This window comes from Mustela putorius, unplaced genomic scaffold (genome assembly GCF_011764305.1).
Source record: "Mustela putorius furo isolate JIRA1106 unplaced genomic scaffold, ASM1176430v1.1 tig00003869_pilon_pilon_pilon, whole genome shotgun sequence".
Taxonomy (NCBI): Eukaryota; Metazoa; Chordata; class Mammalia; order Carnivora; family Mustelidae; genus Mustela; species Mustela putorius.
Genome location: NW_025422021.1, coordinates 36,211,566 through 36,227,344, shown reverse-complemented (window position 1 = coordinate 36,227,344; position 15,779 = coordinate 36,211,566). Strand labels below are relative to the sequence as shown.

At 41.8% G+C, this 15,779-nt stretch overlaps 1 long non-coding RNA gene across 1 annotated transcript in view; it reads right to left on the bottom strand.

The window, feature by feature from the left end:
* Nucleotides 1–4,689: 4,689 nt before the first annotated feature.
* LOC106004203 overlaps nt 4,690–15,779 on the bottom strand; it is a 51,697-nt gene continuing 40,607 nt past the window's right edge. The window contains exons 5-6 of the long non-coding RNA XR_001177119.2: nt 7,539–7,699; nt 4,690–7,381 (exon numbers count right to left, since the gene is read on the bottom strand). This is a non-coding gene — a long non-coding RNA (uncharacterized LOC106004203). The remainder of the gene's footprint in view (nt 7,382–7,538; nt 7,700–15,779) is intronic.

Here is a 15,779-nt window from a genome sequence, read left to right as displayed (position 1 = left end):
AAAACAAACTGAGGGTGGCTGGAGGGAGGGGTATAGGGAGAGGGTGGTGGGGTTATGGACATTGGGGAGGGTATGTGATATGGTGAGTGCTGTGAAGTGTGTAAACCTGACGATTCACAGACCAGTACCCCTGGGGCTAATAATGCATTATATGTTTATAAAAAAATTTAAAAACCTGGCTCTTTGTCTTCACCAAGACTGATCCAGGGGGGAAAATAATAGAGAAACAGAAGATGCAAATAATCAAAATAAAGAATACAAAACAGTTAACAGTTTTAAAAATAATAAAAAGCCTATTGTGAGCATATATGCATTAAAAATGTGGAAGCCTAGTAGATGTTTTCCCATACCAAAAAAAAGATATCAAATTGGGCCCAGAAGAAAGAGAACATGCATGCATCAGTAAGATTAAGGATGCTGAAATTGTCATTAAAGATCTTACCTCTCCCCCAAACTCAATTCCAAATAGTTTCACGGATGAGTTCTACCAATCTTTCAAGGAACAGTAACTCTGTATCACACAAGTTGTTCTAGAAAGCAGAAGGAATTGGGCTCTGCTTCCTTGGATGGTCCTCTGTAACCTTGATTTTAAAATTAGAGAAGGGGGGGGGTGACACCAGAAGGTGAACCCAGGGATCCATTGCACTTATGAAGATAAGAACAAAGCCTCAACTACAGTGTTTGCTATCCAAATCCAACAGTGCACTCAACACCAGTTCATTCTGATGAAGGAGGCTGGCTCTGGATGCAGGGATGTTTCGAATCAGACAAGGAATCAGGGTCATTCACCATATTCATAGGCACAAGGAGGAAAATCACACAATTATCTCCAAATGTGAGGAAAAAGCATTCACTAAGATAAGAGCCCTTGGAAACCTGCAAGAGAAAGGAATGCCCTGGAGAAAGTTTATGTACTTACAATCTATCATGGCAAACATGCTTCATGGCAAAGTGTGTGAAAAAGGATGTCTTTTATCAATGCGAATGTTCACCATAAACCTGGAAATTTGGGCCCAAACTGAAGAAAGAGGAATAAGAGACTAGGAGGTGAAACATAAAGCTATCATTCTTTGAGGACCAATGTCCTCTTCATCTATTTAGAAAAGGGAAACAAGAGATTCAAGTGATTAACTACTAGAATCAGAAAATCTCTGTAACTTACCAATATCAGCCCTAACCAACTGGAACGTAAAGTAAAAGTTAAGAAACCATTCACAAGAGCATAAAAACATTGATAAGTATTTCAGACTTAATGAAGAACACTATAGAAAATTTCTGAGGCTCAGACTTCAGTAAAAGGGGAAGCAGTCTAGACAAATGGAGAGGGACTCCACATTCTCACAGAGGATAACTCAGAGTTGCAGAGATGTCGTTTCTCTCTAAGTGAACCTGTCAATTCAAGGCATTGCCAACCCAAATTGTAGGTGGTTTTCCCAGCATATACACCTATACTGAAACATGTGCTTGAGTGATTAAAAGTACATGAATAGACATTGGGAGATGGAGAGGAGAAGTGAGTTGGGGGAAATTGGTGGGCAGGGGGAGACAAAGCATGAGAGACTGTAGACTCTGAGAAACAAACTGAGGGTTTTGGAGGGGGTTGTTGTGGGGGGAGAGGTGAGCCTGGTGGTGGGTATTAAGGAGGGCATGGATTGCATGGAGCACTGGGTGTGGTGCATAAACAATGAATCTTGGAACACTGAAAAAAAATTAAATTAAATTAAATTTTTTTAAAAAGTACATGAATAGCCAAGGCCACCAGCATTATCTGACTCAAACAGAAATCCCACAGGGCCATTTTCTTTCCTGGGAGCTTTCTGGCTCACTGTTGTCACTTTTAGAAATGGAATATAAAGGGTGGATCTTGCCCTATCACGTATTTATGTACATACAAAGTCAAAATAATCACTTTTAAAAGCCCAGTTTAGCATTTGTTTCTGAACAGATAAACATCCGCTGATAGATACCAGCAGAGAGCTGAGAGGTGGGCCAGACATTGGTCCTGGATGTTTCTTCATTGCTGAGGCTCCAGGAAGCCCACACTGCAGGCTCTAGGGGTCATCCCTACCCCTCCCCAGCCCTGCTCCCAACCTGCTTGCTGCCCTTCCCCCTCCTCCTCCCCTTTCTGAGCTGGGCTGGATTTAGAGCTAAAATGGCCCCGTAGATGACTTAGAATCTCAGGGCTGTTTAAAGGACCACCGTGTCTGAGCAATCAATCAAAGAGGAAAAGAAGAGAAGTGACTCTGGTCTTGGCCCCCAGTCTTTGCCATTGTGTTTATTTGTCACTTGTTCCAGCCCCGATGTGACAGCTTCTCTGTTAGGTGTGTTCTCAAGCACCACTGCTGCATTGAGGGCTTTTGTGGAAAGGAGGAAGGAGGCTAGAGTTAACATGGAACATTTCATGCAGATCCTTTGTTTTGTGAAGCCCCTTGCTCCCAGCATGAAGACTGAGAGCGGCTCACTGGTGTCCCATCACCTCCCTCCTCGCACGCATTGCTGGAACTCCGGCTAGTGTGGACAATCAGTTCCCCAGGGCTGCCAAAGAGAAGTACCACAAATGAGTGGCTCACACAATGGAAATTTTCTCTCTCCCAGGTCCAGAGACCAGAAGTCTGACATCAAGGTCAGAGCGGGCCAAACTCATCCTGAAACTTCGAGAGAGAAGCTGTGCCTGGCCTCTCTCTCAGCTACTGGCATTGCTGGCAATCCTTGGCCTCTCTTGGCTTATAGATGAACCTGTCCCACTCTGTCTCTCTTGTCACATTGCATTCTCCCTGCGTATCTGGGTTTCTTCTCCTCTTCTCATAAAGATCCCAGTCATCATGGACTAAGGACCATGGACTAAGGACATGGACCACCTTACTCTAGTATGACCTCTTCTTAACTGATTATATCTGCAACAAGCTTATTTCCAAACAAGCTCACCTTCTGAGATTTTGAGTAGATATGAATTTGGGGGGACACCGTTCAGCCCAGGTGTGCTTGGTTGGCTTAATTTTGTATTACACCGACTTTGGCATTTTTTTCCACTATTAGGAATGCACCTAATTCTAATGTCCCTCATTGCTTTCCCTATGAAACCATGGATAGTAAAATGAAGTTATCAGACATTTGTGCATGTTATCATTCTGCAACATGCCAGACATTGTGCTAATGAAGACATTGAGGGGTTCATACTCTGTGAGGGGAGCAAACGCATAAACAAACAAACAAACAAAATCACACAGTTGGTTGAAATAGATACCCAAATGAGGGGCAGAGAGAGGAGCACTTGACAAGACCAGAAAAAGCTGCCCTGAAGTGAACCTGGGTGAGAATGAGGTGGGGCTTGCAGTGAGGAAGGAGGGAAGGGAACTGGGGGGCAAGAGAACCAGCACAGGCAAAGGCACAGAGACCTAAAGAACAATCCTGTTGGAGGAGTTCCATGCATTTCAGGTTGACTGGGAGGGTCTGGTGTGTCTGGGTGCAGTAAGCAATGAGTCCGGAAGGACCATCCCGGACTAGAGAGCAGCTGGGAGTAGAACTTCAGCTTGTAGGTGGTGTGGAGGGCTTAAAGCAAGGGAATAAAACAAAAGCACATGGATTTTTAGGAATGAACCTGGGAGCAACATGGAGGATAGATTGAAGGGGAAGAGACAAAGTTGGGACCTCAACAGAACGATGCCTTATAATTCTCATGGTCTTAGAGGATGGATGCATCAAGAGTCAAGGGACAGCAGTAGTGGGGTTGTAGGGAGGTGAGGGAGAGAGAGGAGATTCAGTACAATTCTCAGTTTCCAGCGAATGCTAGACACGTAGGTGCCGTTGATCAGGGCAGGAAACAGTGGTTTTTGCAGAGAGTAGCTAGCATAAGCAGTGACTTTCAACTTGAAGTTGGACATGTATTGCTTGGTGTGGCAGGTGAACTGGGTTGCTTAGGCAGAGAGCCGGCTCCAGTAATTGGCATATAAAAGGAAATAAGAAGTTAAATATGCAGGTTTGGTGGCTATTGTGCCTTGGACATGGTCAGGAGTGTTCCCGGAGTGCACAGAATTAGGGCAGGATTGTCGTAGAACCTCAGAGAACTGAACACATGCAGGAGAAAGTGGTGAGAGGTTTGAACGAAATGCTCAAAACAGGGTAGAAGGACAGGAGACTGGGATGTGGTGGGAGGCGGTTCTCGATCCCAAAACTATGCACAGTGAAGTGTGCGGAACACTTTGGGCTCTGAGGCATGGACTGCACACACACAAATTATTTCTATCACAATGATTTCTAAAGAACTTGGCTTTCTAAATCTATAAGGTTAGTATTCTGATGCTGATTGTTAAATACATATATATAAAAATATATATGTATATATTATGTGTATATATATAAATATATATATTTAAATGCGAAGGACAGTTAAAGGCATTTCAGAAACACTTTGAAGGTAATTTTGCTGAAAGAAATTTACTGCAGCAACTGCATCCCATAGATAAAGACAAGAGGAAACTAACTCAGAGTTCTGTCGTAGCTCTCTAGATCAGCTCCACACTACTCTGCCACAAGGGTGCTTCTTAGGATGAATTTGATGGATGGTAGAATCCCAGTGATGCCATACTGACAATGATAGAATCACACTGACACACATGCATACACACACTTTTAAAATTAAAATCAGCTCATTATTAATTCATTCACTATCATTTCTTTTCCTTCCTTCCTCTCTCCTTCCCCGCCTCCCTCCCCTCCTCAGTTCTTTCCTTCTTCCTTTAGAAGGGAAAACTTAAGCAGCGCCTGGTTTTGCACAGCGGGGGTCGGGAAATGGTGACAAGAGCTAGGAAGTAGTTCCTCGCAATGCAGCTATTTACAGACAGCAATACCTAAGGATTAACAACAACAACAAGTCTAGATATCTTTATGAAGATAAGATTGTTTTAAGAATAATGGAATGTGTTGATGTGACAACCACCTAGAATTCCTGCGTGTGCAAGCCTGAGATGCATCAAGAACTGATGGCCTGAGCTTGGGTTCCGCAGCTCGACTGCGCTGAGAGTGTGGTGGTCGCGGGGCCAGCCCGGTTAAGAGCACAGTTGTGTTGACCTGCGTCCTCTCTTCTGGGCTCCAGAATCCTCTCCTGTGGGGTCCAGCCTGCTCTGGCTCACTCTGTCCTGCAAGGATGTCTGACTTCTGTTTGTTGAGATGTCTGACCTCTTTCTGCTAAGCTTTGGCTACTTCTTATGCACCTGTCTAAACCTCAAGCTTTGAGGTCCAAATCTTGATTTGTTGGCATAAATGAAAGACTTGCGAATTCCAGGCAGTCTTAGTGAACATAACTATAGATATATCACCTTTCTGCCTCTGACTGGAGACCGCTGATGGCAACCTCTCTCAGCTTTAGTTTCCCTGTGGAGAAGGAGGGTCTCTCTCTTGGAAAGGGTGCATCACCTCCAGCTAGGCTGCAGTGAAAACAATAGTAGCTATGACACTCCCTGCAAAACACCATTGCCCCCAAAGCCAACAGGCATTACTGCTTATTGATTGCTTGGTCAAGGCTGCACAGTTACCTCAGAAAACTCAGGTCTACTGGCCATGGCTTGAAGATGGCAGGTAGCTTCATCTTTAGGTAGTTTCTGAATTTATACTGATTTTATTCAATGGGTTTCCAAAGTCAGTTTTTATTATCTTACTCCTCTCATACACCTTTGCTACAGAGATCCATGTCCATGCTCACCATGGCTACCTTTTTCCTCCACCACAGTCTGGGTTCCCTTGTACTGATCCCTGTTGGAACACCTGGACCCAGCTTCCAGAAGCACACGGGTAATTTGTTGCTCTTTTAAGGGTGATGTTTCTTAGCGACAATGGATCGTTAGCCTTGTTTCCTGTCAGCTGAGTCTGTGCACGCTGCTCTCAGCTCAGTTTTTCCAAACTAATCATTGGGAAGAAATAGCACCAGTGAGCTGAAACTAGCATGCTCTTGCCGTCAAAATAAAGTAATCAGAAACAACTAACCAGAGTACCATGTTGTAGGACTATCCTAACTATACTTCTGATTCATACTATTCATCAGTGTTGCTAGACGTTTTCTATGAAGCTCCAAATGTGCTTTTTTGTTTCAGGGCCTAGAACAATTATAGCTGACAAAATTTGCATATATACATCTAAGTCCCCTATGTATACTTACATACATACATACATTCATTTACATACGTATGCATACACACTTAACTTTTCATTTCTTCCTTTTACATTTCGTTTTACTTTTTGCATTTCTCCAAGTGCTTATTGGCCGCTTGCATCTCTTGTTGAAGGATTTGGCTGGTTCAGGACAAGCGTGGCCTTCATCTGCAGAGACGTTATCTGAACTACTACTAACCAAAACTTGGACCAGAGAATCCTCAGGTCTTTGGAGGCTCTCAGTATTTATGGTTTCAGGACTTACTTCCGCTCACACTCAGAAAGAAGTGCCAAGAGCACCATGACAGAAGGAAATAGGAGGACCCCACTTATTTGGGGGGTGGGGTCTTGGAAGTCTCTGAGGAGAGATGTGAGCATAAGTAGAAACAGCAGAATTGAAGTGTGGACATACAGGGGAGAAAGGGGGATGATAAAGAATGAAATAGGTCCAGTGACACCTGTTACACATGGAAAGGCAGTCTCCATTCAGACTGCTATGATGAACACAGAGATGGTTGTGATGGGGTTTTGCAGTGAGAGAGAGATTTGGCTCATCTCCAAATACAGCATGGGTAAGTGAGGAGTTACAGCCAAGGAACAGGGTGAGGATTAGTGGATGGAAAATTACTAAGAGGAGACATCAGGAGTAACGGGGATTCTGGCTAAACACACCTACTGATTCTTGCTGAAGATGGGCCATAGTGACCAGATACCTATCACCTGGGGGCTGGTGGAGGATGAGGCTTCTGATCAGATATCCAGGTAGGTGGTTCTAGTCAACCTACCTAAGCAGTGTTCTTGTTAAAACTAGGTTTTACAAGGCAATGCGCAGATGGGTTCAGGAGCCTGACTGAAGTTTGATCAAGCAAAGAATCTTTGTTGAGGTGGCACGGACATTTGGGATTAAATGATTAAATTAATCAAATTGGCTTTAAATTAAATTAAGTGATTAAGTCTAGGGCTAGACTAGATTAAGTCTAGGACTAGACAGACATGAGAACATCTGAACCAGCCTCTGACAAAGGTAAGGATAAGCTGGGGTACCCTGTTATTTCTCGTATCCATTCTTTTTGCAAAGTAAGTTCTCAGTGTCCACCCACTGTGATCAGGGCCACTTCCCCATGCCTTCATGATGAGCCCAACCATGTGATTCGCTTTGGCCAATGGGATGTTAACAGACTGGATGCAGTAGGCATGGAGCACAGGTGATTTACTTGCATCTGTGTTTCTGCTGCTCCTGGAAGGAAGATGACAGACACATAGAACAGTGTTATCTCCAGCCACACCAAGTCTCGATTAGCTGACCTCCAGCCAACTCACAGGCTCGGGAGCTAAATAAACACCTGTCACCGCATGCTGTAATTGATAGTATTCAGAATTAAGGCTATAGTTACCTGATACATAGCAAACTTGGGCTTCAGCAGAGTTAATGTTGACCTCCAGGGCACGTCAAGCCATACTGCAGGAAGTATTGTATCTGTTTCCAGGGAATTCCAACACGGGGTAGAAGCCCAGGCACTGACTTGGGGGAAAGGCAAGGAAGTCCAGTGGGACCCTAGGAAGAAGGAACTGGTAAGGTATAGAAAGGCCGTCAAGATCCAGGCAAGGGGAACAGGAATCTGCAAAGCAACTTAACAAAGAAATAGGAGTAAATCCAGGAACCATGTGGGAAGTTTGCTATCAAGGAATAGAACAGAAGGCACTGAAGGAAGACCAGAAAGAACTTCATGGTCTATGTGTACCCTGGGGAAGAGCCTCACACCCTGGAGAGGATCTTGTTCACTGGATTCAAATCATCCTACTCTTTGGAGCTGGTGTAAAGGACCTTTGTGGGATCCAGCCTCCAAGTGAGAGCTTCAGGTCTTGAGAAGCGGCTAGGGACAGAGCAGATGGAATGATTGTATTTTACATGCATATGGCACGGTCACATATATTGTCTCCTTAATCTTCCCTGCTATCCTAGAAATAGGTACTAACATCCACATCTCATGGATCAGGACTTGAGGTTCATGTAAATCAAGTGATTTTACTTCCGGTCAGGTAAACAGGAAGAGGCAAAACCGAGGTCCAAAACCATCGCTTCTGAATTCTGCCCTCTTAAGGGGGAACTTGTGTCCATTATACATCTCCCTGTTCTCCTGGCTGTTACAATTTTTAAAAAAAATTTTAATCATTAAGAATATCCAGTGAGTTCCTTTTATTTTGGTTTCAAGCCCACAAAGTAACTTTCTTTTTACATTTTGCTTTCTCCTGTAGACTTGTTGGTAGGATAACCATAAATGTATCCAACTTCATGAAGTTTATTCTGTGTTCCTCCTTGTGAATTTATGGGTTGGTAATCTTGAGCATACTCTAGATTTTGCTGATGTTGGTTAGGATGAGGCTTTGTAGCTCTGGGTATACTGACCACTGAGATTCTGGACAAGGAGGGGACCTCACACTTGGGGACCCACCCACCCAGCTGCTCAGCTGGATTTGGGGTGACCTTCCTAGACAGCACTGCTCAGACTTCATATCTTTCTTTCAACTGTAGAACACAATGGCAAGACCAGGCTGATGGTCTTATTTGGGGAGGGAATGTTTTTAAACTCCACACTGTCTTCTTCTCAGGTCAATAGATCCATGCTTTTGTGACAAATTAATACTTTCTGCTGTCATTAGCTTCCCATGCAAAGGGAAAAAAAATCAAACTATAGGATGTTTATAGAGGTTTGTTTGTATTTTGTTTTGTTTTTGTTTTTAAGTAATCCATTGTATTATAATCACAAATCTTAAGGCTGAAATGTGGAGATTCCTGTGTGTAGTAGCCTGGTGCTGCCAGCACAGTTGTGACGGGCTTGGCATCCTTGTGGACATGCTCAGTGGTACCCTTGTTGGTGCAGCAGATGACACACTTGTTTTGTCTGGAACACACTCTGAAATATAAATTTTCTGCTCAAAAACATGTTTTAATAGGTTGTGTTTTATTTTGTTGGCTACTAATTCAAACACTTACTGCTTTAATAGTCAGTGACTAATTGCAGCTCCTATTCATGTGGGAATTTCTCAAGGCTCCTCTCAAAACTATGCTGCATTAATCAGTGTGACTCACCTTTTCTCAATTCCAGCGTTAATAACAGGGATTATTCAGGCGGTACTTCAGGAAATGAGAGAGAGTGAAGTAAGCTGGCAAGCTCCCTATCCTTCTCTTCTTTTGAGTTTGAAATGAAAGCTTCCTAAGAGTTTGTTTGGTTTGTTTTTTGGTTTTGTTTTTTTTTTTTGCAAAAGGAGACTATTATGTTTGCTTTTCTTTTGGGAAAAACTTTTTCATGTTTTATATACATTAAATATGTAAATAGATAGATAGAATATATAGATAGAATAATATATAGAAGAAAACATAAATAAATAAAAAGTGTATAGCCTGGTAGATTTTAGCAGCATAAACCCACTGGTGTTTCCACCCTTTCCAGGGGCTGCCTCTTTGTTTTGTTGACTGTTTCCTTTGCTGTGCAGAAGCTTTTTATCTTGATGAAGTCCCCAAAGTTCATATTTGCTTATGTTTCCTTTGCCTTTGGAGATGTGTCTTGAAAGAAGTTGCTGTGACCGACGTCGAAGAGATTACTGCCTATGTTCTCCTCTAGGATTTTGATGGATTCCTGTCTCACATTGAGGTCTTTCATCCATTTTGAGTTTATATTTGTGTACGGTGTAAGAGAATAGTCGAGTTTCATTCTTCTATACATAGCTGTCCAATTTCCCCAGCACTATTTATTGAAGAGACTGTCTTTTTTCCACTGGATATTTTTTCCTGTTTTAATGTCCAGACTATGGTAAGAGCCAAGATCCCCTTCAACAGATGAATGGTTAAAGAAGGTGTGGTCCATATATACAATGGACTATTACTCAGCCATCAGAAAGGATGAATACCTACCATTTGCATTGACATGGATGGAACTGGGGAGATTATGCTGTAATCAAGTCAAGTAAGTCAAGCAGAGAAAGTCAGTTATATGGTTTCACTTATTTGTATAACATAAGGAATAATACGGAAGACATTAGGAGAAGGAAAGGAAAAATGAATTGGGGTAAATTGGAGGAGAAGATGAACCATGAGAGACTTGGACCCTGAGAAACACTCAGGGTTTTAGAGGGAGGGGGGTAAGGGAATGGGTGAGCCTAGTGGTGGGTATTAAGGAGAGCACGTATTGCAAGGAGCACTGAGTGTGGTGCATAAACAATGAATTTTGGAACACTGAAAAAATAAAATTGAATTTTAAAAAGGTGTTTTTTAAAAATTCATTTGAGAGAGGAGCGCACGAGAGATCACAAGCAGAGGGAAGGGTAGAGGCAGAGGGAGAAGCAGACTTCCGGTGAAGAGGGAGTCTGGTGTGGGGCTCCAACCCAAGACCCTGAGATCATGACCTGAGCTGAAGGCAGATGTTTAACTGACTGAGCCATCCAGGCACCCCTATACCCAATTTCTCCACTATAAAGTTACCTTTTCCTCCTATGTAATTAATATGTATTCTCTGGAGAAATGATACATTGTTGATACCAGGTCCTGCAACAAACATTCACCCAAGTTCTTGTCTGAAATAATTACCTCTGTGGTAGTGGCAAGATAGAGATTTTCCAACTCTATGATGCCTTCTACACTTGTTAGTTGTCATAAAAAAAAAAAAAAGAGCCTTTCCTTCTTTCCTTTGCATTTCATTCATCTGTATTTATTAGCACACTGGGGACTCCTGTATTTGCTTTACATTCAATGTGTTATTCATTTTGTCATTATTCTTTTGGAGAATCAATTCATCCGAAATTTAACCAATGGGAAATCCTTCATGCCAGTTAGGGCATGCTATGCATGGGATCAGTCTTTGAACACTTCCTTGCTTTAAAGCACAAGATAGTCCAGGCTTATCACTAGAGTCATTTGATGAACACATTATCTTAATGAAGTCCTTTAGGGTCATCCCTTTCTGTATTCCAATTAGGAAATCATTGTTCAATACCATGAAATGTTTTTCCCATGATTTCTTCTATAGGCTTCAATATTTTACTTTTCATGCTTGAATTGAATAAGGAGAAAAAACAGACCTCGAGGATGAAATGCGGCACTATCAATTACATAGGGCCAGCAAGCATAAACCAGAACTGTCCTGGGGAAACTGGGCCCATGCCCAGCAGGACCCCTGAAGCCCACTGATGACATGCATTGTTTGCTGGCCACCTCCCAACCTCAGTGCCTACAGATGTCCTCATCATGCGAATATCCTTGCTCTTCCTCAGACCCGTCAAGTTCTCCCTCATCCTTAGCATATGTTGTCCCCTCCACCTGAGCTCAGCTCTCCCCAACATCCGTTTGTTCCCATCGACTCTTCATTGGAGTCTCTGCTCAAAGTCACCTCCTCAGAAACCCAATCCAGAAGAGTCAGTCACTCTCTACCCTCTTAACTTGCACCCTGTTCTTCATGGTCTTTACCAGTGCTGGATATAAGCTGACACTGACTCACAAGCTCCAGGAGAGCCGGGACAGATTCTCTTCCTTTACCCTGTCATGGTCATGACAGCATCAGCCACCCAACAAGGCGCAATCAACATCCCTCAAATTCATGAATGTGTGAGTGTTTGCTCCTACTGTGTCTTCACATTCAATGAACCTGCTCTTTCCCACCATGGTGGTTTTTTCTTGTTTGTTTTTCAATGCTTACTTGCTACTTTGTCTGCTTATTTTTCTGGAAAAAAAAATGTTAGAATCCCCATTCCCTATTCTAAAATAAATCAACAAAAACCACATCTCACCTCTCTTTGGGTTATTCTTTGAAATTGTCTACACTTAAAAATTAACTTGGAGGAAAATGCCATTTTTACCATAGTCTGCCTTAGCAGGGTACAGAATCCCCACTCTTCCTTCCCTTCTGCCAGTTTCTCTTATGGCTCTCAGTGTGGCTTTTGTTAGTCTTCAAGATGATTTCCAGTTATTTTGTGGGATATTTTGTGTTACTATTGTGAATGGGATCCTTCTGCTACCATGTCTTCTCCCTTGGAATTTTGGGTATACAAGAAAACTCTTTCAGGTGTTGATTTTGTCCACATGTTTGGGTGAATTCCCTGCTGACACATACTTCTTTGTCCTGCACTTGGGCATGGGAGAGATGCAGCTGATATAATTGTAACAGCACCATTCATGGCAACAACCATAGCCATGGCTGATATTTGTAACAGCAACATTCATAGAAACAATCATAATAATCACATGACCATGGGGAGCCTAAACTGTCTCCAACACCTACAACACCTGGAGCCTAGCACAGGCCTGCAATGAGTATTTGTTGGATAAGTGAATAAATTAGCAGCCATTGTCATAATCCCCATTCCTGCCCCCCTTCCCAGTTTCGTTGAGGACCCCAAGTGAATCACTGACTCCAATGATAACCATTTTTAGAATAACTATCCTTAATCCGTGAGGCAAGAATTCTTTCTGTTCTGGTTTCAAAGAGTTATATCTGAAAAAGGAACAGAACTGTATTAAAGCACTTGCAAAACCTTTGAGATGCTTATATATCTTTCTTTTAAAAAATATCAATATGATGTATTATTTAAATATTACAGCACCTTTCCATTCCAGGATATAAATTCTATATTTCTGTGTATGTGTATGTTCAGATTTAGTACAAAGAGGTATGGTAGGATTTTAATTAGGATCTCTACATTCTAGTTAAATATGAGACTGATTTACAAATTGCCATACCTGTTCTGTGTTAGTCACATGTAGAAATCAGGTATAGAAATTGCAAAAATGCATTTTCTATTACATTTTCAGTACAATTTGCTTAAAAAGATACCTGAAATCAGAGCTTTAAGGAGTAATTATTTGAAAACTTCTATAGTATTTTTTAGTTATTGGCACTCTTGTTTAAAAGCTTCTATTATTTAAAAATTTTGCACAAAATATTTCTTCTTATTAACATTTTCAATTTATTAGTACACAGTTTGATGAAGTAGACTTGTTTTGTGAGAAATGGTGTCGTATTTTTTCTTATAACAACTTACAAATTTCTAATTTTATTTCTTTACATTTTGGAACTTTAAAAATTAGATTTAACAAAAGTTTGGCTATCTTACTAATTAGGAAAGGAAGCAACTTTTAGCTGTATTTGTGGATTGCATTCTTTTTGCCGGTTAATTTCTGCCATATTTCTGTTATTCCTCTGCTCAGGTTTCTTTATGACTAATTTTATTTAAAAACAAAATTAAAAAGTGAAGCCTGAGGTGAATATTAGTACCTGTACTTTTTGTTATTCTTTTTTTTTTTTTTTAAGTGTACGTTTCTCTCTGATGACCTTACTGGTGGTGGCATATGTGTTTTGAAATACTGTGATCTCACTTCTAGTCTCATCTGAGTAACTGACCATTGGATATTTTCATTTACTTCTTAATCCTAACGGTTTTTAGACAATTTTCATTTTTAAGTTTCTGAGTGATTTTGATACTGTCTTTTGAACACATTTATTAATGTTCAAGTTCATTGTACTATGTTCAAAAATGTGTTTTGAGCAATTTCTAGTTTAAGAAATGTATGAGGTCTGTCAGAGCAAACATGGCAAATTTTCATGGACACAAAATAAGGAAGAACTCTTATTTATTTTAGGAAAAATTATAACATATCTATTCATTTCTCCTTATTAATTACATTGATCAAGTCTCCTATGCTCATATACATTTTGTGTGCATTTTCTCTCTCTTGGAATGACAATATTGCTTTAAAATCTTGCCAGTGCTTTTCTGTTAAATGTCTTTTGTGATTATAATAATTTTTGCCTTATCAGTTTTGAGTCAGTGTATATATAAATCTCTAACACCATTATCCTCTTACATTGGATTGGGTTTTATGTCCATTAAAAATGGCCCTATTTGCTCCCATTTAATAATGTTTGCTTGGAATTCAATTTCTCTGCAACCTTATTTCTTTTCCTTTATGTGCTAACATTCACTTGTTGTATATTTGCTCATGCTTTTATTTTTTATCTCCCTTTTTCCCCCCTTGGGGATATATTTTTATAAGTAGCATGCCAGGGAGAACCTTGGTATTTTAATAAGTGGATTAATCCATTTCTTGTCCTTCTATGCTTTTGTGTTTTGTGCTCTCAGCCTGAAAGCTTCCTGTCACTCCATTTCTCATCTGCCCTTTGCTATAGAGAAATGCATTTAGCTTGCCCTTATCTTCTGAAATGGTTTTGAACTTTGACATTCAAAATGTAATCTTATCAGAACACTGCTTTCCCCTGTGCTTGGCCCTGTGAGATGTTCTGTGGGAAAAAGATCTCTGGTCAAACCTCATGAGGAAAGAGGCATACTGTGTACCTCCTAAGATGGTCTTAAAACACGGCAGAGAAGAAAATGCTCTGATAAGTCCTGCAGTACATGTCTTTCCCTTTTTCCTGAGTTACCTTCTTAGGAGGGCTTATACCACTACTATAGCTTGAAGTCTTCAAGAGGTTATATCCTCCAAATGTTTGCCAAGTATGAATTTCTGAGCCTATCCTGGTATAATGGGGAAATTTTCAGTATTATGTTTCTCTCTGAGTCCTAAGACTCAGCCACGTGGTCTAAGGCCCCTAAGAAGAGGATGGTGAGCACGCTGGAGCAAAAAGGTTCACGGGATAGGAAAGGAGATGCATTTGACTTGGAGGAGGTCCCCATGGGGAATGAAGGGGTGAAGAACCTTCAAAATGGGAGGGGAAAGGAGGCAGAGGGGACGAGGGTAAAGAGGTCAAAGCCAGAATCCTGACTCCTCCAGGGTTGAGTGGTCTAGGGATAGTAAATTATAATAGCCCTAGAAAAACAAGAAGTAAAGAAGAAAGCAGGGTGTCTTTTGTCTCATTTCATGTTTGGAGCTCAAGGAGACCAGCCAGGGGCAGAAACTATGCACCAAAGGCATCTAGAAGAAGGAAGTTGGGGTTTCTGGAAGGTCCCATAGGCTTGGGGACTGCCCCTGTTGCAAGGCTGCTGGAGGTGCCTTATACCCTGAGGACCTGCAGCTCCAGTGAGAACCAATGTAGGACCAGAAGGTTCCTGGCTGTGCCTAGGGAGCCTCAGGCTTTCACAGCAGGGCCAGAAGTTCCCAAACAGGACCAGAGCATCACTCAGAGGTCTGAGAGGGATCCAAGCCTCCATAAGAATTCTTTCTGAAACAGGGTACACTTGAGTTAGGATATTTGATGTAGATCTGAAACTAATCATATACTATAAGTTGGCTAATTGAATTTAAATTTATTTTTTTTAAAGATTTTATTTATTTGTCAGAAAGAGTGAGCGAGAGCAAGCACAGGCAGACAGAGTGGAAGGCAGAGTCAGACGGAGAAGCAGGCTCCCTGCGGAGCAAGGAGCCCGATATGGGACTCGATCCCAGGACGCTGGGATCATGACCTGAGCCGAAGGCAGCTGCTTAACCAACTGAGCCACCCAGGCGTCCCGAATTTAAATTTAAAAAGGGGGTTATCTGATGTAGAGATAGAGGAGCAATCTCCAAAGTGTGTCTGAAGGCAGGGGACCACAGGTGACAGGGCAGAGCCCTGGGCAGGGAGAGGGAGAACTTCCCAAACCCAGAGACATGGGAGGGCTGCACAGAGGAAGCTGCCTTCCAGGAGATGAGA